Source organism: Palaemon carinicauda, chromosome 39, assembly GCF_036898095.1.
Source record: "Palaemon carinicauda isolate YSFRI2023 chromosome 39, ASM3689809v2, whole genome shotgun sequence".
In the NCBI taxonomy this organism is placed as follows: domain Eukaryota; kingdom Metazoa; phylum Arthropoda; class Malacostraca; order Decapoda; family Palaemonidae; genus Palaemon; species Palaemon carinicauda.
In genome coordinates this window covers 44,999,020-45,024,060 of record NC_090763.1, presented here as the reverse complement: position 1 = coordinate 45,024,060, position 25,041 = coordinate 44,999,020, and the positions used below count along the sequence as shown (strand labels likewise).

The following is a 25,041-nucleotide window of genomic DNA, read 5'->3' as shown; positions in this document are numbered from 1 at the left end:
GGCAATCCTGATAATAAAGAATTGGGAAAACAAAGTTAAAATGCTCAAATTAAAATAAATCATAGGAAAAATACATAGATGATGTTTGTGACCTATGCAAATACAAAATAAATAATTGCAGAACATTTATTTGCATCCAAAAATGTGTAAAGTTAAAGGAATGGGATACAATATAAGCGCAGATATCTTGAAAAATCCTAACAGATGTTAGGTAGAATGCATAAGCTGGGCCATGAATCTGAAAGAAGAATTTAAAGTACCATAATTATGACCAAAACTGACAAAATATTATATCCCAGCTGATTTCTATGTGCATTAGGATAAGCTTAAAACTAAAGATCTTTACTAAGATTTGCTTACTTTACAGGAAAATATCTCAATTGGATTACTGAATATAAGTTTAGAGGCTTTGCTCCTGTCAAACTTATTTTGCGAAGTGAGCAATTAGGAATCAGGAACCATGACTTTGGCCAGAGTATCAGATGTGTAGGTGCAAAGAGCTTTACTCTGCAGATAGTTCACTGTCATTAGTTACCCCTTACAAAGCTCTTCTAGGAGAAGGACATTCCGGAAAATCAAACCATTTTCTCTGGTCTTGAACAGTACCTTAGCCTCTGTACCATGGTCTTTCACTGTCTTGGGGGTAGAGTTCTCTTGCTTAAGGGTACACTCAGTCACACTATTTTATGTTATTTCTCTTCCTCTAGATTTTTTTAAAGTTTTATTTTTTTTCTGGTTTATATATGAAATATTCATTCTCATGCTGTTACTGTTCTTGAACTATTTTATTTTAATTTTCAATTACTTTTCTCGTACTTTCCTTATTTCCTCTCCTCATTGGGATATTTTCCCTATTGGAACCATCGGGCTTATAGCATTCTGCTTTTCCAGATAGGGTTGTAGCTTAGCAAGTAATAATGGTAATGATAATAAGATATTAGGCAATATATCTGTTTTTTAATGCTAAATTCTTTAATTCTATGCTACTGCTTCTAAATGTTCTTAATTCTGTGTCATATGCTTCACTGCACAACCCACAAAGCATATCATTTTCATTCCTATTTCTATAATTTTCTTTTAGGTTTATCATAAGCAACTTTGTCTTTATTACTATGACTTCTTCCTAAATTTGTCTACGGGCCAACCAAGGGAAAGGCCCGTGCCAACAACAAGTGTTAAGCTCACGTATCTCTTCTAACATTACCATTCATAAACCTTAACTTTGTCATTTCTAAAGGAAAAATGAAGGAATTATAACAACCACATGAAGAGGAAAATAAGAAAATAATAGGAAATGTCTTATCTAAAGAGGAAATATATAAAAAGTAAAGAATAACTGCTCACTCCGCAAAATAAGTTTGCGGCCACTCAAGAAGAAGAAGAACCGCACAAGTGCAAAGCTTCTTTAATAGCGTAAACAAAGTCACGTTTTATATATGAAAAGTGAAAAAGTTACGGTAGCTCGGTAAGCGTTATTTAACTTATTTTATGGTTAACCTATCGTTTTTATTGATAAAATTACATGTCTAATAACGTAGGATATATTGTAAATAGGAATTGTAAGGGATGTTATAACCAATGAAGCCATTAGACCCAATAATCGCTTCATTTCTGAGGCTGGTCCAAACGACTGCGGATGGTGCAAAAAAGGGGTAAGATCGAACCAAGAAGCGATAGAATGTGATTTGTGTGATGTATGGTTTCACATAGGCTGTGGTCAACTAGACAGGAGTGAATTTAAGAAAATCAGTGAATCTAAACATGCCCGATGGTTCTGTGGTAGGTGCAGGGGGGGATTTCAAAAACTTGAAGGCAGAAAACAAGAAACTTAGGAAACAGTATGATGAGCTCAGGGATAATTTCATAGGGCTGCAGGATACGGTAGATGAGTTAAAAAAGGAGATTAGGTCATTGGTGGATAATAATATGATAGGAACGGGTCAGCTGACAAGAGAAGAAGTTAGGGAGGAAGTCAGGGCAGAGATGATAGAAATAAGGGAAAAGGAGAAAAAGAAAAACAATATAGTAATTTTCAATATAAAAGCAAGTACAAAAGTTGATAATAATGAAAAGCTGAGAGATGATTTTGATATATGTGGGAGTTTGATTAATGTCGAGTTAGGCAAACCAAGGGAAGAGAGAGAGGAACAAGGACAAAGACAAAAACCAAGGCCCCTGCTAGTTAAGCTTAAAAGCACTAAGGAAAAATGGGGAATAATTGCAAGGGGCAAACACCTCAGGAAATCAACAAAAGAGGAGTTGAGACAAGTTTTCATTGCACCTGACCTCACTAAGGAAAGGGAGAAAAAGGAAGTTGCTAGAGGAATTAAGAGAGAAAAAAAGAAAAAGGAGAGCAAGGGTGGTACATAAAGAGAGGAGAACTAGTAAGAAACGACAATTATCGTCAAGAAGCAAACGCAAGCAGAACGAAGTAGAAAAGGTATTGATTTAGACAAAAAAGTTAGATTTTGTATCAAAATATGCCTGGTGAATATTCAAGCACTAACCAAATAGAAATTAATAGAAGTAGAAAACGAGGTGAACACTAAAATTCATATATTTTGTTTGACAAAAATGCACCAAAAGATAGATAAAATACAACTAAGTAAAGGTCTGTTAAAGATAGAAAAAAGAAGGGATTTTAAAGACAAAAAGGTTGGTAGGTTAATGTTAATTTGTAAAAATAACGATATTACTGAAGCAGAGGAAATGGAAACAAAACACTGTGATATGTTAATGGTAAAGTGCAAAATCTACTAGTATTTTTTGTAGCAGAAAATACAGAAGATAAAAAGAGAGATCAAGAATTGAAAGCAGAATGGGAAAGATTAATACAGAAAGCAGGAGAAATAACTCCATTACTAGTATTGGGGGATTTTAACGGCCACGTGGAATTTCTGGGGCACCAACAAGTAGACAGAAATGGGGAAATGGTGCTAGATTGGATGAGTAACCACAACCTAACACTATTAAATGGAGATGAAAGGTGTTCAGGACTATACACGTGGAATAGACAAGACCAGTGTAGTGCTATTGATTTAAGTCATTGGTCTTTAATTTGAGTATCAGTTCAGTAAAGCTGGAAGTGTTATAGATTTAGATTTGATAAGGTTAATTATAATTACAAGTCGGCTTGACACTCACTTTTCACTTCAGCCCCAAACATTGCTGGGGGTGTATGTATGATAGCGGCCACCTGTATGCATGATGACGGCAGTGTAAGGGAGGCGGCCCCCGTTAGGTAAGGACACAGCTTGTAGGTTAGGTTTTTTTGTGGGGGGGGTGAAGTTTAGGTTAGTTGGTGTCCATATTTTATGCTCGCTGGAGGAACTGGCCGCTGATATACAAAGGCTCCCAGTGCTGTACGCGTACTGTTACTACCTCACATTTTGCCTGCTTTATTTATTTGTTTTCTCTCAAGAATAAATGCCTAAGTCGGTAGACAGGTTGTTATGTTCAGGTAAATCTGGATGAATTAAAAGTACAAAAATATGCACTTGTTCTGGGTAAATCTGCAAATGTGGGACAGGTTTAATGTGCAAATCTGTCATTAATTTAATCCATCTTGTGCCTTTTGTCTCTCGTGGATCTTGACTTCACAGTCATCCCCTCGCTATGTGTGGTTGTAGGATGACAAACTGAACCTAAAGAAGTTGGTTTTCTTTGGGCATCCCTGCTGCTTCATCACTGTGGTTTTTTACCACTGCTAGGCTTCTGAAGCTGCCCCTTTGGTGTCTCTCGACTCCTGCAGGCCTCGACCACAAACAAGGCTAGCAAAAAGAAGTGTGTTCACTATTATCTCTCTCCTGGTCTTTCTCCTTCTCTGCCTCGTCTTCATTAGATTGTTTAGACATTGCTACTTCAAAGAAGAGGCAGATATCATTGAAGAAGCCCAGGAAAAGAGATTTTCACAGGGCTCGCAGGAGACTCCGACTGCTCACACGTGAAAGGGATGGTGCGTTACCAAGAACGGTGCAGGATTTTACACCCCTGCTTTACCAGTGCTCCGTCTCCTTTCAGACTGAGCCTGCACACTGTATGTAAGGATGAAGGGATCTGTCTTTCTACCCACCTTTATCTGTGACACAACTGATCTCTCTTTCCTTATGTAAGAGAGAGAAAGAGGTGGTATGATCATCTTTTCCTACGCCTATTGACGCAAAGGGCCTCCGTTAGATTTCACCAGCCGTCTCTATCTTGAGCTTTTAACTCAATACTTCTCCATTCATCATCTCCTCCTTCACGCTTCATAGTCCTCAGCCATGTAGGCAGGACTATAGACTCGATCAGGAACTATGGGTTGCCTCCTCGCTCATAAGAGTGGCAATACTTTACTTTTCTTGAGTACAAGTGATCAGAACTCGATACTTTATCAGTTTTACACTTGACTGAATGACAAGATTTTTTTTTTCTTGCATGGTCATGTTCAGGAATATGATCATCGATTAGGATCGGTCTCCTCTTGATTCTAGGATCAGGGGGAAATGTTCCCACATACTTGCATGATAAGGAACATGATCACAAATCAGCTGTTCTTTCTTCTCATCCATGCACGATCGAGAACATGAACACCTGACCTTCGCGGACTGCTCTTAGCGCTCGTACAATCATCAAAATGTTCCGTTGCATAATCACAATTGTGAACACAGTTCATCATTACCTGGTGACTGATTTCATGCAACCCGCCTACATGCTGCCTGATATTGCCCTCACCAGTACTATGCCCCTTTAGTTTTGAAGGGCATGAGTGACTGACAAGGGATGTTTAATGTTTCTTAGGGACATTTTTTGCCTATTCAGCTGTCATATTTCTTTTGTTCCTCCCATTCTGCCTGAATCTCCCCAGTAAGGTTAAGTTGTGCCATTCAAATGGTTCTCTGAGTGCTGCTGACATACAGTAATTCCCATGTTTCTTAATTAGGTTTCTCATTATTGGTCCTTGCACATCCTTCTAATCTTTCACCTGTCCCTTTGCTAACTTGAATAATCTTTCTTTTTGTCTGCTGTGCTGAAGGCTTTCCTGTTGTCTTTAATTGTACATGTTGATTCAACACTATGTCCTTCTTCCTATATGTTCCTGCCCAGATGCCTTTTATTGGTTACTTTCAGCAGTTCCCAGAAAAACTTTTGATGGCATGACTTCATATTCCTACTCAGCCATGCATTTTTCTGTCTGAAAACATTACCAACCTTCTTTTCGTTGAAACCTGAAATTAGAGAGACAAAACTTATGTCTGTTGCAGCTCAGACCTAATTTTCCTATTGAGCCAGAACTCATGATTGAAATAAACTTGGCTGCTTACTGACAATTTCCCTAGAGTTTGGTCAGTTGAGTTTGTAGGCCATGTAATGAAGGGCATTGCTCCTTCCTTTATCATATTATCGAGAAATAAGAAGCTGCTTTCCCTCCGAAGAAGGAATCATCAGTTCTTATCTCCTTTTGCTGGTTCCTCCTGAGTCGGTCAAATGATTGTGAGCCTGATTTTTCAGTTTTCTCCCTTAGCTGGGATCCAACATTTGTCTCCATAAGCCAGTTTAAGGTGAATTGGAGGGAATAAGAGGACTGCCCATAGAGAGCTGATTGCTCTCCTTTGTTAGGAGGGAGTAACAGAGGTCACCCGCTAAGTGATTCCTTTGTATTTCATCAGGCAGAACGTGTGTCTGGTGTGACAGCTACCGCTGTGGCACCAGTTACAGGTACTGTACTCCAGCCACCAGTCGCTATCACTCTAGGCTAATAAAAGGTCTTTCTGCCTCCTCTCCCATCTGCGAGTCTCGTGGGCCTTAACTCTTCAGGGTTATTGCCATTTTGTGCCTTTTGGTCACAACAAAGCTCCTAGAACTTTGTTAGGTCAAGTTCTTCAGGACCTGCGCCTAACAAGGAAGAAACTGGTGATCTTCAAGTCTAGCACAGCGTTTTTCGTTCCCTTTCAAGGGGATGCCATAAGGCTATTCACCAATCCCATTTTTGAGGGGTTGGAGTACTAAGAGGAGAGGGGAGAGTTTGCAAGACCCTCGCCTCGTGCGAGACTCTGGCATCGCCTTAACCCTTTTACCCCCAAAGGACGTACTGGTACGTTTCACAAAAGCCATCCCTTTACCCCCATGGACGTACCGGTACGTCCTTGCAAAAAAATGCTATAAAAATTAGTTTTTCATATTTTTTGATAATTTTTTGAGAAAATTCAGGCATTTTCCAAGAGAATGAGACCAACCTGAACTCTCTATGACAAAAATTAAGGCTGTTAGAGCAATTTAAAAAAAATATACTGCAAAATGTTCTGGGAAAAAAATAACCCCCTGGGGGTTAAGGGTTGGAAATTTCCATATACCCCTGGGGTAAAAGGGTTAATACCCTTGACAGGTTGGGAGACTCTTGCCTCGCCTTAGTACAAATGGCGGGTTTGTGGAGCCCTCCTCGCTAGCGCTATAGTAGCGTACGGTACTGGGTTCAACCGTAAAGGAGATTCAACACTGGTGGTTTTTAATTCTCCTTCACTGATTCTCGCCGGCGCTTGCAGTGCTTTGCGGATGCTCACCAGCGTTTGCTAGTATCAGATGGCGTTCACGAGCGCTTGCAAGTGTTTGTGGACGATCGTCAGCTTTTGTGAACGCTCGCCAGCACTCGCTGGCAAGCCTATACGAACCTACCTATTGTTTGTGTTCTTGGCATTCTGGGACAACAAACCCCTCATGCAAGACTTCGCTTCTGCACGGGTAACTCTCGTCCCTGAGAAGTTTTACACAACTACAGGCGTTCGTTAAAACTCTATAAAAGGCTGAAATGAACTCCTGTGGTGCATGCACTCTCGCCTTGGCAAAACCTCAGGGTTATTGCCACCAATACGGTTTACTACCGATGGCTTGAGTCAGCCGCATGCGTCAGTGAGCCCCTGGACACACCGAGTTCTCGTTCGACGCCAAGTTTCGGGAAATATAATCCTTCTGGGTTATTTTCTTGAGCTTTGTTGCCCAACGAAATCGAGAGCTCTTCAGAGCACTAACGCAACGAGCTTGTGATATGCGGTAATGCATACCCTTACGAGGTTATTATTTCAAGCCTTTATTCCCAAGGGATAGGTATTAGCTTCTGCTTATATTTACGAATGATAGCAAGCCCTGCCCACAAGGTGAACAAACAAACATTGTCAGCTTCTCATTAAGTTTATGAACAATAGCAAGCCCCGTGCACAAGGTGGCCAGACGAATGTTGTAAGCTTCTCATTACGTTTACGAAGGTTAGTAAGTTCCGCTCACAACGCGGGTAGGCAAACCAACGGAGCTATGATTGCTACACTAGCTGTATGTGTTGTTTTCCTGGGCGCATGTGCTCACATCTTAAAAATACTAAAAATTCCTTGGCAGTAATGTTGCGATTCATTGCACATACATTATTCCTGCAAGCAGGCTCATACTTGTCAAATGTTTACCTGGAGGCAAAGAGGTTACACGTGGTGCTGCAGACATACATGTGCATATGAGGGCAAGCGATTTTTTTGCCGACGAGTACTATAGACCATCTTACAATTAGAACTCTGTTCTAATAAATCTTTAGTGTTAATGGCTATATTCCATACTGGAAACCAGCTTATGTACTGTATTGCTCTTCTTTCTTCTCGTAACCAGACATACTGGATATGCTGTCACCCTTCATCCCAGCTAGTTCCTTCCTAACTTTTATTGGAGGTCTTAGTTTTGAAAAATTCTGAAAGTTCACATAAGCAAATCTGTGTCCTGAAAGTGAACATTCGAAACTTACACCAGTTTTACTGATCAGAGACGAAGAAATACAAATGTTTTTGTCGTTCATTGGAAGGAGGAGGTCTCAGTTACAAACGTTTATCAACGTTTTCCAACAAGTTCCGGACACAACTAATAATTTGGGTTATGCTCCTATGTTTATCTGTATCCCTGGTCTAAATGTGTTAAGTGTCCGTAGATGGACTTATACATACATTACATGTCCAGTAAAAGATTGAAGACACGTCTCAATCTTACCTTTCAGAAGTAGTTGTGTGCGATTGATCGTTACCAACCAGTCTCTTGCCCAAAAGTGATTGCTAAGAAGATTCGCTTTAATAACATCTTCCTGAGGGAGTCCTGGCTACCCTGGTTTACCAATTATAACATATTTACTCAGCCAACTCCCATTGGATTGGTGGCAGTTGGAGCAAGATCCTTTTCACCTTCATAGCAGGTGTGTATAACTGGTTGCACGTCTTGACATCAACTTGAGATGTTACTCGCTACGCAATCTCTAGACCCCTCAGGAGGAACTGAGGAGAATTGCCTTTTTGCTTGAGGGTCAAGGATGCTTGCTCCACTCAGTGGAACTTGCTAACCCTTTGGGGGCCAATAGGTACAATCCTGGGGTATGATTGACCAGTTAGTCCAAAGCCCTTCCCGTTTTCCGATGATCGTGGTGGGGGGGAATTTTTCCTCGAAGGTAAACTGCTGGAATAACCTGTCCCCTGCAGTCTTGATAGCCTTTTATGAAGGAATGCCTCTTCCTGTAGGAGTGCATAACACTACTCACCAGGCCGCTGTGGGAGACAGGTCATACGAAAATACCCTGGTGTATCCTACTCGGGTGTGAACACACTAGTTTTGCAAGAAAAACTTGCGCAGTGTTTCACATCCATTTACCGAGCAAGGTGGGCAGACGAGCTCGTCTACCTAACTAAGAGAGGTGTCTCACTTCTGCTACACGTAGTGTTCTCTTTAGGGCGAGTCTTTCCTTTAAGACCCGCAAACACAAGAAGCAAGATCCAGAATAAAGTTGAGTTCTACGTCGTGATACCTGGGCGAGCTGAGAAAGGCACGCACGGGTAGATCTGTTGCCTTTGAGAACTAAGAAAGGCTCACAAATCAGTGTACAGTTCCAGCTCTCACTTTACAGCTGGGCAAACTGGAAGGAGCATGCTCTACCAGGTTTTGCCCCATGATCATGGACACACTCCTCGAAAGTGCGCATAGGTAACAATTACCTGTAAGAACTGAGAAAGGCTCGCTTTTCCAGCTCTCACCTCGAGGGTACACACTCCCTGCAGTACAAATTAGAAGAGGTGCGTAAGCCAGGGCACCTTACCAGCCTTCGCCTTGCCAACGCTCGCCCTTGCGAAGAGGGATGGCAGGTAGCTTCCCCTTCACAGACCGACCATCCTCAGACTGTTCCACCTTTGGTCGAGACCACGCTAGGCAAGGTCTTTCTGTCAGGGGATCAAGTACTGGCAGAGCTTTTTCTCGAGGGGCAAATTGCTAGCACTGGTGGCAAAATGGCTGGGACATCTAACATCTCTCAAGAAATTAATTCCCCACGGCTGTTTCCACATATGGTCTCTATAGTGACAGCTGATAACCTTCTGGTTTTTGGACAGAGACCCACCTAGTACCCTAGTGCCAGTGGAACCGGAACAGAAGAGAGACCTGAGTTGGTGGATGTCAGACACCAAACACCTCAGAGGAGCAAATCCTCTCTCTCCTCCCCTGGTTTTGTTGCTCTACACAGACACATTAAAAGAAGGGGGGAGACTCATCTGTTACACCTGACATCATCCAGACTGTCCAAATCCAAAAGGCAGTGCCATAAAATCTCCTGGAAATGAGGGCAGCCTACATGACCCTCAGGTACTTCCATCAGCTCCTCTCAGGGCATAATGTAGTGCTGATGAGCATCAACACTACAGTAGTGTCCCACTCAAACAAACAAGGAGAGACCTTTACACAGCATCTATGTCTGCTAGCTGTGAAAATTCTCAGGTGGGTGGAAGAAAATTTGGTAGCCTTAACAGCCCACTTTATCCCGGGCAAGAAGAACGTGCTTGCAGACAATCTGAACAGGAAGACTCAGATAGTTGGCTCTGAATGGACAATTAATCTGTCCGTGATGTCAGGAACTTCCAGTGTACAACTCACCAGTACCGGAACCATAAGCGTTCGAGCAGGATGCTTTTCAACACCCTTGGACAAGATGGGCGTCTATGCGTTCCCCTCCTTCTGCCTAGTAGGCAGGTATTGAATAATTTAAGGGCATCACAAAATCTAGCAAAGATCCTGGGATCTTCCTTAACAACATAGAAAATGGCTTTCGGACCCTCTGTATCTGCTCACAGAGGTACCAAGAGAGCTCCCTCCACTTCCCGAACTACTCAGACAACCGCACGTGAAGATTTTCCACCAAGCGATACCATCCCTAAGTCTTCACACCTGGAGGCTATCCAGCAACTACTCGCAAGAGAGGCTTTTCGAAGCCAGTTGTTAGACGCATGGTAAGATTCCTCCGGGAGTTGTAGTCTGCTGTGTATCAGGTGAAGTGGTCTGTCTTTTGTGCTGCATGTATTCCAGCAGTAGCGGATTTTTACTGTACTGCAGGGAGGAAAAACTCCACTCGGCGTCGATGGTGAAAGGCTTTTGTTCAGCCTTGAACATTGTCTTTGAACTGAATCAAGTTGACATTTCTACCTCAACGGAATTGTCACTCCTCATACGGAACTTCCAGTGTTCTGGCCCTCAGTCGAAAGCTAGACCTCCTCCTTGGAACATTGTCAGGGTCTTACATTCAGAGAAAGGAGCCCCTTATGAGTCTCTACGTCAATGATTGGATAAGGACTTGACCTCAAAGACAGTTTTCTTTTCACCCTGACCTCTCCAGGTAGAGCCAGCGAGCTGCATGGTCTTTCATACGTCATCACCCATTCAAGGGGATGGGTGGCAGGTCACACTCAGTTTTGTCCCTGAGTTTGTTGCAAAGACTAAAAATCCGTCCTTAGCGAATGCTAGATTTGGGCCCTTTCGGATTGGAAGTCTCGGGACGGTAACAGACGATACTGATCAACTGTTACTATGCCCTATAAGGATGATAAGGTTATATCTCATAAGGATGAGAAGAGCTCAACCCCAGATCAACAAGCTGTTCGTCAGCACGAGGAAGACCAAGAGGAGAATCATAAAGAACTCAATTTCCTCTTGGATCAGGAGAGTAATAGAAAAGGGCACAGGCCTCAGATATCTCAACGTCAGTTAGACGTCCCCCTGCCCATGATGTCGGGAGTAAGTACTTCCCTGGCATTCCGAAATAATTTTTCTATTCAGCAGGTACTACAAGCAGGTAGGTGGAAACATTAAACAACATTCACCTCCTGCTACCTGCAAGATATAACCGAGAGGAGCCTAGACACATTCTCAATAAGTCCTGTGGTGGCTGCACATAATGTGATCTAAACACCTCAGCTCCCTTGCAGGACAGGTATCAGTGGTTCGAGGGCGGAACTCTGCACAGCTGACCTCGTTCTTCTGTGGAGGGAATTTCAAGCTCTTTGGACAACCGCATATGCATGTACACTGTACTGTATATAAGTATCATGCCTCCGTCCTCCTGTCAGGATGAGGTGGAAAGAAATACAGTGATGCTTCAGCATACGAAAGTAATCCGTTCAGGATACGGTTTCGTATGCTGATTTTTTCAATATTAAACTTACCCGATAATCATGTAGCTGTCAACTCCGTTGCCCGACAGAATTCTATGGAGGGATACGCCAGCTATCACAATACTAGAAGGGGGTGTACTTACCAGCGCCACCTGTGGCCAGGTACTATAGTACTTCTTGTTGACACCTCCTCAATTTTTCCTCTGTCGTGCTTCCGGCAAGACGTTCTGGGATACGCTTATGATCTTCGAGTATTTTCACGGCTTTTGGTGAAGTATTCTCTCAGATTTCGGCTGTCGCTTTACTGGAAAACTTCTATATTAGCTTAGATAGCTATTATTTAGTCCTGATTAACGGTTAACGATCTTTTGCTTGATTTTGAAACCCCACTTGGCTAACTCTTTTGATTCAAGATGTCTGACATTTCACAAGCCCCCACCCATAGATGATGTAGGTCTTGTAATAGGCGTATTCCGAAGGCCTCGGTAGATCCTCACACCGCTTGTTCTGACTGTAGGGAAAGACCCTGTCAGTTAGAAGATCGATGTGAGGAATGCGCCGGACTTTCGGAACTTGATTTTGTCCGTCTTCTTAAGTATTCAACCAAGTTAGAGAGAGAGAGAGTTAGGAGGAGTTCTTCTCACTCTTCACTTTTTTCCTCTCCATGATCCCCTACCTTTTCCTACCCCTGTAGTGGCTACCCCCGAACCTACTATTTGCCCTCAGCCTGATATGTCTGTTGTTTTGCGTGCCATTCAGGCCTTAGGTGACAAAGTAGAGTCAGTGGTTAGTGATCATAAGTCTCTTATGGCCGAAGTCAAGGAACTTAAGGTCAAGAGTGCAGTGGGTGGAATTAGTGCCAGTGCTGTGACGAGTGCTAGTGTCAGTGCAGTGCCAAGTGCTAGTGTCAGTGTCAGTGTGGTGCGTGAGGATACTTCTGTGCGTGCCAGTCGTCCTCCCAGTCCGGGACCTCTTGCAAGCTCCCAAGCCCAGGGGAGAAGCAATGTCGAAGGGAAAAAGGGTTCGGCAGGCCTTGATCGGCGCACAGAAGTATCCTCGGTGGTTGCGGGCGTGTCTTCCAGAGACCGTCACTCCCACCTGCAGACGATTGAGCCCGTCTTTTACTCGTCTGCTGATCAATTGTCAGGGAAGAAACGCTGGACTCAGGTCTCAAGACCACTCAAACGCAGAGTCCAGACCTCAAGAACTCAACCGGGCTGCAGTCATTGGATCAGCTCTGACTCGCCGCAGTCATCAGTTGAATGCACTCCGCCTAAGAGGAGTAAGGTTCTGCCACAACAGATCTCTGCTGTTAAGGCTTTACCTCAGCAGACCTTAGTGTCTGCCGACCCCAAGTTGACTCTACTGCAGTCCATGCAGTCACAACTTGCGGTCTTGATGCGTGAGTGTCAGGCTGAGAAGGTTACACCTCCTCCTGCGATCGCTCCGCCTGACCGCAGTACTGCCTGCCAGGCGTACGATGTTGAGGCTCCTCAGGATACCTTACCAGCTCCCTCCGCCTTCCTTAAGGCAACCTCAGCAATGGGAACAGGAAGCTTATACCTTACTTCCTCCGCTTCCACTTGCAGTTCCACCAGTGAGGCAACACTCTCTTGAGGTACAACAACCTCTCCCATCCATGAGTCAGTCTCCTCAGCTCTCGCTGCAGCGAGCTCAACCCTCCTCAAGGCAAGCACAACACCTTAGCCTTGCGCCTCAGGAACCTCAACTCGCGAGACAATTACTGTGTTCTGCGCAGCCACTACCTCATCGCTCACAGCTCACACCTCAGGAACCTCAACTCGTTCCTCAGGAACTTGCTACTGCGCATCCGCCAACCACTCAGAAAGCGCAACCCTTGAGTTCAGACACTCATGCTAGGAGTCAGCCTCCTCCACCCATGCGCCTACCTTCTGCTACTTCTTTTGATCAGCCTTTGCAGTCTGAGCCTCAGGTGTTCCCTCAACAGAGTCTTGAAGAGGAAACCACAAATATTGTTGTTCCAGCTCGTGCTGACTCTGCTGTTCAGCATACCTTACCGATCTCTTCGCTACACTCTGGTGATGAGGCGTCTGATGATGAGGCGGCACACCTGGATCCCTCATCAGACGTGGATGAATCCAAGTCTTCTCCACCTTCTATTGACTTTCGTAAGGTCTTGGCTCTGTTTAGGGAGGTATACCCAGACCACTTTGTCTCTGCTATCCCCCGCTCTCCGCCATCTGAGTTTTCGCTGGGCATGCAGCCAGCTAAGTCTACTTATACTAAGCTAGTCTTAGCAAGGTCCTCTAAGAGAGCGTTAAGGATCTTAGGGGAGTGGTTGCAGACTAAGCAACACCTTGGAAAGACTTCGTTCATGTTTCCTCCGACTAAGCTCACTTCTAAAGCGGGCGTTTGGTATGCCACAGGAGAGGAACCAGGCTTGGGAGTACCTGCCTCTGCCCAGGCTGACTTCTCAAGTCTGGTAGACTCGCCTCGTAGAACAGCAATGAGGCGCTCTAAGGTTTGCTGGACCTTCTCAGACCTTGATCACTTCCTGAAGGGTGTTTTTAGAGCATTTGAGATGTTCAACTTCCTAGACTGGTGCCTGGGGGCCCTCAGCAAGAAGACCTCCCCTGCGGACAAGGATTCTGCCATGCTATTAATGTCCTGCATGGATAAGGCCATTAGAGATGGATCTGGCGAGCTTGCTTCGATGTTTGTGTCAGGGGTTCTTAAGAAAAGGGAACAGCTATGTACCTTCCTTTCCTCCAGCATCACACCTTGTCAAAGGTCTCAACTCCTTTTCGCTCCGCTCTCGAAGTTCCTCTTCCCCGAAGAGCTTGTTAAGGACTTGTCTGCTGCCCTGATACAAAAGGACACACATGATCTTGTGGCCTCATCGGCTCGTAAGACTAAGGTTGCTACCTCAGTCCCCAGGACTTATCGCACCCCAGTGGCTGATACTCCTGCTACGAGGTTCATACCGCCCTTTCGTGGTAGAGCCCCCAGCCGAGGAAGCTCCCGTCCAGACTCTTCCAGGAGCAAGTCTAGGAAAAGTTCCAAGGCTTCTAAAGGAAAAAACTGACTCTCCGCATCTCCAGACAGCAGTAGGAGCCAGACTCAAGATCTTCTGGCAAGCCTGGGAAAAGAGAGGTGCAGACGCCCAGTCTGTCAGTTGGCTGAGGGAGGGTTACAGGATACCATTCTGCCGCAAACCCCCTCTGACCACATCTCCCATCAACCTCTCTCCCAACTACAAAGAAGAGGACAAGAGGCTAGCGTTGCACCAGGAGGTGTCGCTCCTTGTACAGAAGAAGGCAGTGGTTATAGTCCGGGACCATCAATCCCCGGGCTTCTACAACCGTCTCTTTCTGGTGGCCAAGAAGACAGGAGGTTGGAGACCGGTGCTGGACGTCAGCGCGCTCAATGCGTATGTCACCAAGCAGACGTTCACGATGGAGACGACGAAGTCGGTCCTAGCAGCGGTCAGGCAGGAGGACTGGATGGTCTCGTTGGACCTGAAAGATGCCTACTTTCACGTTCCTATTCATCCAGACTCCCAACCTTTCCTGAGATTCGTTTTTGGAAAGGTTGTCTACCAATTCCAAGCCCTGTGTTTTGGCCTAAGCACAGCTCCTATGGTGTTTACGCATCTGATGAGGAATATAGCAAAATTCCTCCACTTATCGGACATCAGAGCCTCCCTTTACTTAGACGACTGGCTGTTGAGAGCCTCCACGAGTCGTCGCTGTCTGGAGAGTCTCAACTGGACTTTGGACTTAATCAGAGAACTGGGTCTGTTAGTCAACATAGAAAAGTCTCAGCTCATTCCCTCCCAATCCATTGTGTACCTGGGAATGGAGATTCGGAGTCAGGATTTTCGGGCTTTTCCATCGGCCCCAAGGATAAGCCAAGCCCTAGATTGCATCATGAGCATGCTGAAGAGGAGCAGTTGCTCGGTGAGACAGTGGATGAGTCTCACAGGGACCCTTTCATCGCTGGCCCTGTTTGTCGAGCTAGGGAGACTCCACCTCCGCCCTCTTCAATTCCATCTTGCAGCTCATTGGGACAAGGGTTTGACTCTCGAAGCAGTCTCTATCCCAGTCACCAAAGAGATGAAGACCACTCTCTTGTGGTGGAAGACCAATCTCCTTCTCAGGGAGGGCCTATCGTTGGCTATTCAGACCCCCAATCTTCATCTCTTCTCAGATGCATCGGACTCGGGCTGGGGTGCGACCTTGAACGGACAGGAATGCTCGGGAACGTGGAACGAGGAACAGGGAACGCTCCACATCAACTGCAAGGAGCTACTAGCAGTTCATTTAGCCCTGCTGAACTTCAAGTCCCTCCTGCTAGGCAAGGTGGTGGAGGTGAACTCAGACAACACCACAGCCTTGGCTTACATCTCCAAGCAAGGAGGGACCCATTCGAGGAGCCTATACGAGATCGCAAGGGACCTCCTCATTTGGTCAAGAAGTCAAAACCTCACTTTAGTCACGAGGTTCATTCAGGGCAACATGAACGTCTCAGCAGACCGCCTAAGCAGAAGGAATCAGGTCATTCCCACGGAATGGACCCTCCACAAGAGTGTGTGCAACAGACTTTGGACCTTGTGGGGTCAACCTACCATAGATCTGTTTGCCACCTCCATGACCAAGAGACTTCCGCTGTACTGTTCCCCAGTTCCAGACCCTGCAGCAGTTCATGTGGATGCTTTTCTGCTGAACTGGTCCCATCTCGACCTTTACGCATTTCCACCGTTCAAGATAATAAACAAAGTCCTTCAGAAGTTCATCTCGCACGAAGGGACACGGCTGACGCTGGTTGCTCCCCTTTGGCCTGCAAGAGAATGGTTCACAGAGGTACTTCAATGGCTAGTCGACGTCCCCAGGACTCTACCTCTAAGAGTGGACCTTCTACGTCAACCTCACGTAGACAGGTTGCACCCAAACCTCCACGCTCTTCGGCTGACTGCCTTCAGACTGTCGAAAGATTCGCTAGAGCTAGAGGCTTTTCGAAGGAGGCAGCCAGCGCGATTGCCAGAGCAAGAAGGGTTTCCACTCGTAGAGTCTACCAATCTAAGTGGGAAGTCTTCCGGAGCTGGTGTAGAGCCAATGCAGTATCCTCTACCAATACCTCTGTGACCCAAATAGCTGACTTCCTATTACATCTTAGGAATGAGAGATCCCTTTCAGCCCCTACGATTAAAGGGTACAGGAGTATGTTGGCTTCAGTTCTCCGCCACAGAGGTTTGGACCTTTCTTCCAACAAGGACCTTCAAGACATCCTTAAGTCTTTTGAGACTTCTAAAGAGCGTCGTCTATCCACTCCAGGCTGGAACCTAGACGTAGTCTTAAGGTTCCTTATGTCACCTAGGTTCGAACCTCTCCAGTCAGCTTCCTTCAAGGACCTTACCCTCAAGACTCTTTTTCTCGTCTGCCTTGCAACAGCTAAGAGAGTCAGTGAGGTTCATGCCTTCAGCAAGAACATTGGTTTCACGACCGAATCTGCAACATGTTCTTTTCAGCTCGGATTCTTAGCTAAGAACGAACTTCCTTCACGTCCTTGGCCTAGATCGTTTGAAATACCTAGCCTCTCCAACATGGTAGGTAACGAACTAGAGAGAGTTCTTTGCCCTGTCAGAGCTCTCAAGTATTATCTTAATAGGTCTAAACCTATTCGAGGACAGTCAGAAGCCTTATGGTGTGCCATCAAGAAACCTTCGAGGCCCATGTCCAAGAACGGGGTTTCGTCTTATATAAGGCTTCTGATTAGAGAAGCCCATTCTCACTTAAAGGAGGAAGACCTTGCGTTGCTGAAGGTAAGGACCCACGAAGTAAGAGCCGTAGCTACTTCGATGGCCTTTAATAAAAACCGTTCTCTGCAGAGCATAATGGATGCAACCTATTGGAGGAGCAAGTCAGTGTTTGCATCATTTTATCTTAAAGATGTCCAGTCTCTTTACGAGAACTGCTACACCCTGGGACCATTCGTAGCAGCGAGTGCAGTAGTAGGTGAGGGCTCAGCCACTACATTCCCTTAATCCCATAACCTTTTTTTAACCTTTCTCTTGAATGCTTTTATTGTTGTTTTTATGGTTGTTACGGTAGGCTAAGAAGCCTTCCGCATCCTTTTGATTTGGCGGGTGGTCAATTCATTCTTGAGAAGCGCCTGGGTTAGAGGTTGTGTAGAGGTCCTTTAGTAGGGGTTGCAGCCCTATATACTTTAGCACCTTTGAGTTGATTCAGCCTCCAAGAGGAACGCTGCGCTCAGTAAGGAAGACGAACTTAAAAAAGAGGCAGAGTAACGGTTCAATTCGACTTCCTTACCAGGTACTTATTATTTCATTGTTATTTGAGATAACTGTTATATGAAATATGGGATACTTAGCTATCCTTTAATCTTGTACACTGGTTTTCACCCACCCCCCTGGGTGTGAATCAGCTACATGATTATCGGGTAAGTTTAATATTGAAAAATGTTATTTTTATTAGTAAAATAAATTTTTGAATATACTTACCCGATAATCATGATTTAATTGACCCTCCCTTCCTCCCCATAGAGAACCAGTGGACCGAGGAAAAATTGAGGAGGTGTCAACAAGAAGTACTATAGTACCTGGCCACAGGTGGCGCTGGTAAGTACACCCCCTTCTAGTATTGTGATAGCTGGCGTATCCCTCCATAGAATTCTGTCGGGCAACGGAGTTGACAGCTACATGATTATCGGGTAAGTATATTCAAAAATTTATTTTACTAATAAAAATAACATTTTTCGTATCCTGAGTCGCGTTTTACATGTAAATAGCCTAATCCGTTCCAAGCCTTACGAAAGACACCTTTTCTTTCATAAACACGCTAAACTGTAGTAATAAACATGCAATGCAACCATTTCTATCATTCAATAATTAACCCTACCGTTAAAAACCACCTAATCCATTCCAGAAACCACCATGAGATTATTCAATAATGTAGTTATAGCCTAGTTATCCCCTCCAAGCCCTAAGAAAACGGTCCGTTTTCTTTAATACTCTATAAAAGTTACGGTACTGTATGTAAAGCATTTCGATCAGTGAAGGTGTATTGTTACACGTACACTTAAATTAAGGGTTGATATTCTGAAAAAAAAAGGTACAGTTAATTGACAAAAAAGTTGAAACTTACCTTTTGATTGAAATTACTCTCAGCGACGAGTTGGGATCTCGTAAGCTTTTCGTATCCTAAAAATTTTTTCGTATACTGGGGCATAAAAATCTTCGTATCGCTTTTCGTACCCTGAATTTTTCGTAAGCAGAAACTTTCGTATCCAGAGGTATCACTGTATATATGAGTAGAGGGCACAGCCTGAATAGCTACGATGTATGTTCCAAGAGATTAACCCTTTTGCCCCCAAAGGACGTACTGGTACGTTTCACAAAAGCCATCCCTTTACCCCCATGGAGGTACCGGTACGTCCTTGCAAAAAAATGCTATAAAAATTTGTTTTTCATATTTTTTGATAATTTTTTGAGAAAATTCAGGCATTTTCCAAGAGAATGAGACCAGCCTGACCTCTCTATGACAAAAATTAAGGCTGTTAGAGCAATTTAAAAAAAATATACTGCAAAATGTACTGGGAAAAAAATAACCCCCTGGGGGTTAAGGGTTGGAAATTTCCAAATACCCCGGGGGTAAAAGGGTTAATTCCTTACTCTCCAGCAATGATTGCCCAGGCCGTTCTCCTACGAGGATAACATGGTGCAGGATCCCTCAACTATACAGAGGCCATCTCGAGACAGTTGCCAGCCAGTTGGTTTCTGACTTCCACTTACAGGCGAGTCTCCACTAGTAAAGAGCAGAAGTTTTGTATTTTGCACAGGAATGAATGACAAATTTGGAAGTAATTTGCATTATTTCCAAGCAATACAAACTTAAAGCTCTTTACACATACTGACCCACCAGCACCAACCCCCTGAAAGTCCTGCTGCAATTACAAAAGTGTCGGTTTGTCGCTAGTGCTGGTGTGAGCGGGAGGGTTAACTTCCCCCCCTCCGCTAACTAGTGGTTGGTAGTTACACACTGACCAAAAAGCTTATCGGCTGGTTTCAGCTTTGCCGAAATAATACTCCATAGTAAAGAGCTCCAGGTTTTTATTACTTCCAAATTTGTTATATTTAATTAAAGCTTTATAATATAGAAATTTGTACTGAATTGACATTGGGCTTCAAATGTGTTAATCAGGCAATGATTGTATTCTGAAAGTAATACCTTGTTGCACTCTGAAAAATTTTGCTCAAGGTCTTTAGATGCTTATTGAAAAGCTAAAGGATTTTTATTACCTTATTCAGAGGTGGAGGTATTATTCTGATATTCCCTTTTGAGAAGTCAAACAGCTGAATTTTTCTTCTGATGTTTTTATTCCGTTTCAGGAGGATCAACGTTGAACACAAATTGATCGAGATACAGTACAGTGCATCATGTCGTCCATTGGCAGTGACTTAAGTCTGCTAGTCATGAGCTTGAAGCATGTAAAGGTAAGTCATTGGACTAACTAGTATCATTTGACTTTGAAAAAAAAGGTTTTAATTGATGTAATATTGTAGAATGTGATGCCGTAAAACCATTTGGTTCCGTAACCGAAATACAAACCACGCTATTTACATGGGGTATTACTTTCGGCGTAGCTGAAATGGCGAGCCTTTAGATTTTTAACAAGGGTTAACTACCCCCGCGCTAGTTAGCAGGGGTAGCTAGCTACCCCTCCCCCCTCACACACTGGTGAACTGACTCACTTCGCTTTTGGCTTGGACGATGAACGGATGTCTCTGTTCCCGTCCTCACATAGCAGCCATTTATTGTTTTGTCTTTACTTAATTACTTACTTTTCTTTACTCATGTATATATGTAAACATATTTTTATGTTTATGTATATATTTGAGTATAGAAATCAGTAAGTTTCCTTTTCAGTGTTCGTGCTGTATGTGTGTGTACGATATCACCGTGTGGCCGCCGGCAGTCAGGCCACTACGATTTAATTTCATGGACCGCGATCTCTTCCTTGGTCCTTCGGTCGCCTCCTTCCACGGGCGCCGTGGGGAGTCGTCATCGCTGGACTTATTATTTTGTTCTCCGCTACTCCTCTTTTCCTGCGGGGAAGGTGGGGTTCAGCGTAGCTCCTCCTTTCGGGTGGAGTTGCTACGCAGTACTTTTTATCTCAATTATTTTATTATTATTAAAGCTAATTGTATTTGTTAACTTTTCAGCTTTTTAGAACGTTTCCCTTCGAGGTGTTTCGTTCTTAGTTTTAGTGACCATTCTTTAATGAATTGCATAATTATAACTGTTATAATTCAGTTTTGGTTACAGTTCTGGCCCTTCCCCCTTCCCGTGAGTGTAGGTGGGGTTGGGGCTCTTGCCTGTTATGTAATTCTTGTGTTCTTTTCCCTTGGGTTTCCTCTTCGGAGTCTTCCCGGGGGAATGAATGTTAACTAATTACTTTTTATTTTCACAGTTAACGATCTGTTTTCCGTTTGCCTAATGTGACAACGAAGCAGAGCTGTCTTGTTGGGACTCGGGGAGTCGGCTGTTGCTGCCTCCTCTATAGGACTTCGTCAGGGGCGTGTCTCCTTCTCCTGAAAGTTCTCCCGAGACACCCGACAGCTCTTCAGTTCATCTTAAAACACTCAGGAGGTTCGCCTCCTTGGGTGGGTGACTTCCCTTCCGAGGGAGGTTCCCTGCCCAGGTTTGAGTTTCTTTCCCTTTTGGGGGAAACTTCTCTTACCTTCAATTATTATGATATGTTCCTGGTCCTCCGGCGGTTTTGCTCTTGATGCTGAGCGACCGCTTTTGTAACCTTGCTCAAGGGGCTGAGCGGTTGCAAGCTCGGACCATAGTTTTTGTGCGACTATGCTCTTGGTGCTGAGCGGTCTCACTTGCAGCTACGCTCAAGGGGCTGAGCAGCTGCAGGAGCGCCTCTTCGGAGGTTGGCTCCTAGGTCACTGGCTGACCCTTCGGCCCTTGGGCTCCATCTTCAGTCTCTTCTACGAAGTTTTCCTCTCTCGTTCGCGAGAGAGGACACTCATAGAGACTCCTCTTCGGAGGACTCCTTCTGCTGTTGTTGCTGAAGGCTCAGTCCCCTGCGGGGGGCAGCTGAGCCCTTCGGTCTCTCCTGCGAGTGTTTCTTCCCCGGGGGGGAAGTTCACCACAGAGACTCCTCTTCAGATGTCTCCTTCTGCTGTTGTTTCTGTTGTTGCTGAGGGCTCAATCCCCTTCGGGGGCAGCTGATGCCACGGTCTCTCCTGCAAGTGCTTCTCCCCCTTGGGGGAGTTCACTCCAGAGACTCCTCTTCGGAGGTCTGATGATGGTGTTCCTGCCTGTGGTCGTCTTCATCTTCACCCTCCCCGCAGAGGATCCTCCTGCCAGACCTTCTGGACGCAAATGCGCTGTGGGCGCCAACGTACCTCGTTTGCTACGAGCACCGGTCCCTTCGGGGCTAAGGGCTTACTCCACAATGTGGGTAAGTCCCTTGAGTGCCAGGATTTACCTGCGCGCCCACGTTTTCCTGCGCGCGAGTAGCGCTCTTGCGCTCTCTTGCTGTGTTCCAGACTTCTCTCCTGCGATCTCCTGTAACTGAGTCTCGCCGTAGATCTCCTGATCGCCAGCGCTCACCTGCGCCTCGGAGACCTTCTGTGCACCAGCCTTCTTCAGCTCGCCAGCGCACTTCTGGACGCCCTTTCCTGATATGCGCCTTGTGCACCAACGGTCTCCTGTACGCCCTCGATCACCTGCATGCCAGCACACATCTGCGCTCCCTTTTCTAATGTGCGCAATATGCGCCAACGTTCACCCTCGCGCCCACGATCTTTGGATCTAGGCACAGGCAAGGAGATTGTTCTTTCTTTTTACACCCTCATTCGCCTTCTCGCCAGCGCACATCTGCGCGCCCTGTCCTGATGTGTGCAAGGCGCACCACCGTACTCCACGAGCTTCCAGATGTGGGTGGAGGCGAAAGAGATGATTCCTTCACTTCCTTGCCGACGATCTACTGTGCTCTAGATTTGAACGAGTCTCTGAGAGCCCGCGCGCCCACGAGATGTCTTCTGTACTCGCCCACGAGCTTTCGCTATTATGCGCAACCTCACCATCTGGTTCTGCCCCTCGCTGATATCTTCTGGCTGCGCAACCGCCCTCCATCGATCTCCTAGCGATCGCGCGCGATTCTTCGCCTGCCCGCTAGCGTTTTCAACGCGCCCACGCTTCAGATCGCTGTACGCGGCCACGCGTTGGCTCTCCTGTACGCGATCGGTCGCTACGCACCATCGCTCGCCAACGCGCCATCGCTCGCCGACGCACCATCTCCCGCAAAGAACCATCGCTCGCCGACGCGCCATCTCCCGCAAAGAACCATCGCTCACTTACGCGTTTCTGGTCTTCCGACCGCGCGCTCGCGCGCCTACGTGCCCGCGCGCCCACACGCGCATGTGCACACATGTTCGCCCATGCGCGAACCAACGATTGTACCATCGCGCGAGCGCCAAGGGCAATTTCTACCGCGATTCCCGTCGGGTTTTCGTAACACGGGCAACCTGGCGAGTTTTTCTGGAGCGCATACTTTCAGATCATCATATTCACGATCTTCATCTCGTAAGCGCAGAGCATGACATGTACAAACCATGAAGAATCTTCAGAAGAGTATGGGTAACATTCTTCTCCCTCTTCAGGCAGGCCCCATCATCCCTCTCCTCAGGATCGCCCGATCCCCTTCCCTCCAACGGTGGCTGCTGACATTGCCTCTGTCAGTCGTCAACAGAGGGAATACTTCAAGATCATGGGGTAGCTTGATTTAGCTCTTCCTCTCCACCATTCCGTGCAACGGACCTTTATTATTATTATTATTATTATTAAATGCTAAGCTACAACCCTAGTTGGAAAAGCAGGATGCTATAAGCCCAGGGGCCCCAACAGGGAAAATAGCTCAGTGAGGAAAGGAAACAAGGAAAAATAAAATATTTTAAGAATAGTAACAACATTTAAATAAATATTTCCTATATAAACAATAAAAACTTCAACAAAACAAGAGAAAGAGAAACTAGATACAACAGTGTGCCTGAGTGTACCCTCAAGCAAGAGAACTCTAACCCAAGACAGTGGAAGGCCACGGTACAGAGGCTATAGCACTACCCAAGACTAGAGAACAATGGTTTGATTTTGGAGTGTCCTTCTCCTAGAAGAGCTGCTTACCATAGCTAAAGAGTCTCTTCTACCCTTACCAAGAGGAAAGTAGCCACTGAACAATTACATTGCCGTAGTTAACCCCTAGGGTGAAGAAGAATTGTTTAGTAATCTCAGTGTTGTCAGGTGTATGAGGACAGAGGAGAATCTGTAAAGAATAGGCCAGACTATTCGGTGTCTGTGTAGGCAAAGGGAAAGAACCGTAACCAGAGAGAAGGATCCAATATGGTACTGTCTGGCCAGTCAAAGGACCCCCTCTCTCTAGCGGTAGTATCTCAACGGGCGGCTGGTGCCGTGGCCAACCTACTACCTTCCTGGGGTTTTTCCCTCGAGAAACTCTCCGCCGGGCTGGTGACATTTTCGACTTCGGGAATCTTGAACCAGGAGGAAGCCGCAAAGGGTGCCAGGCAGGCCACCTCGTGGCTGATCGTCAAGCTTGAGTCTCTGGCTATCCGGTCGCGACCCGAGGTTTTATACAAGGAAGCTCCGGGAAGGTTATGGAACTTTCCTCCTTTTGGACACGTGCACCTTCGTTTCCCGACACCAAGTGTCGAACTTGGGGACAAACTCGATGTTGAAGCATTGAGATGCAGTGACCGAGAGGTTTTCTCTCGTTGGTCACTACCGTGGATATCGGCAAACCCAGACTCTCTTCCATCCTTGGAAGGGGCTTGTTTCAGCCCAAGGACAAGGAACGAGCGACTGAGAGGTGGAGAGAATCGTATCACGATTCGCTCCTCCAAGGCGCTTATATCCAGTCCCTACAAGCCTCCAGCACCTCAACTTCAACAGCCTCGTTCAGCCTAGGACATCAGAACCGGCACGGGCAGCTAGACAAGGTGTCTATGGAGCTTCCCCCCTCCTGTCGGGAACGAAGGGCGAGGAGCCCTCCTGGGAAGGCAATAATCCTAGAGGGAGCGGCCTAGGCCGCAGACGCTAGGATTGGCAACCCCTACCTGCATCCCCCAGTGGGGGGGGGATACCTGGATTTGCGTCTTCAAGTGGCAGCAACTCGGGGCCGATTCCTGAACGATCTCCATGATCAGCCAGGGATTTTGTGTCCCGTTTCGTAGCATCTCTACCTCCCCTGTCAGCGAATCCAGTGTCACTGAGCCCCTATGCCATGGGATCAGCAGAGGGCGAGACCATGCTCTAGAAGGATGCTATCCAAGGTTGTCGGCGACTCCCCCCAAGGTTCTTCAAACGACCCTTTCTTGTAAGAAGCGCCTGAAGGCTGGAGACCTGCCATCGTCCTCTTAGCCCTGAACAAGTTTGTCGTACAAACTTCGGTCAGTATGATACAACAGATTCGATCAGACTTGTAGGGAAACCACAAGACTTCACGTGCATACTGGATCCGAGAGACAGGTACTTCAAGATCCCAATCCATCTGTCTTTACAGAAAGTACTTGGAATTCAGCCTA

General features: G+C 45.7%; 1 long non-coding RNA gene across 1 annotated transcript in view; it reads left to right on the top strand.

Annotated features, from left to right (window-relative positions):
- LOC137630844 (uncharacterized) overlaps positions 1–25,041 on the top strand; it is a 112,117-nt gene that overhangs the window by 66,418 nt on the left and 20,658 nt on the right. Inside the window, exon 2 of the long non-coding RNA XR_011041775.1 lies at positions 19,816–19,920. This is a non-coding gene — a long non-coding RNA (uncharacterized lncRNA). The remainder of the gene's footprint in view (positions 1–19,815; positions 19,921–25,041) is intronic.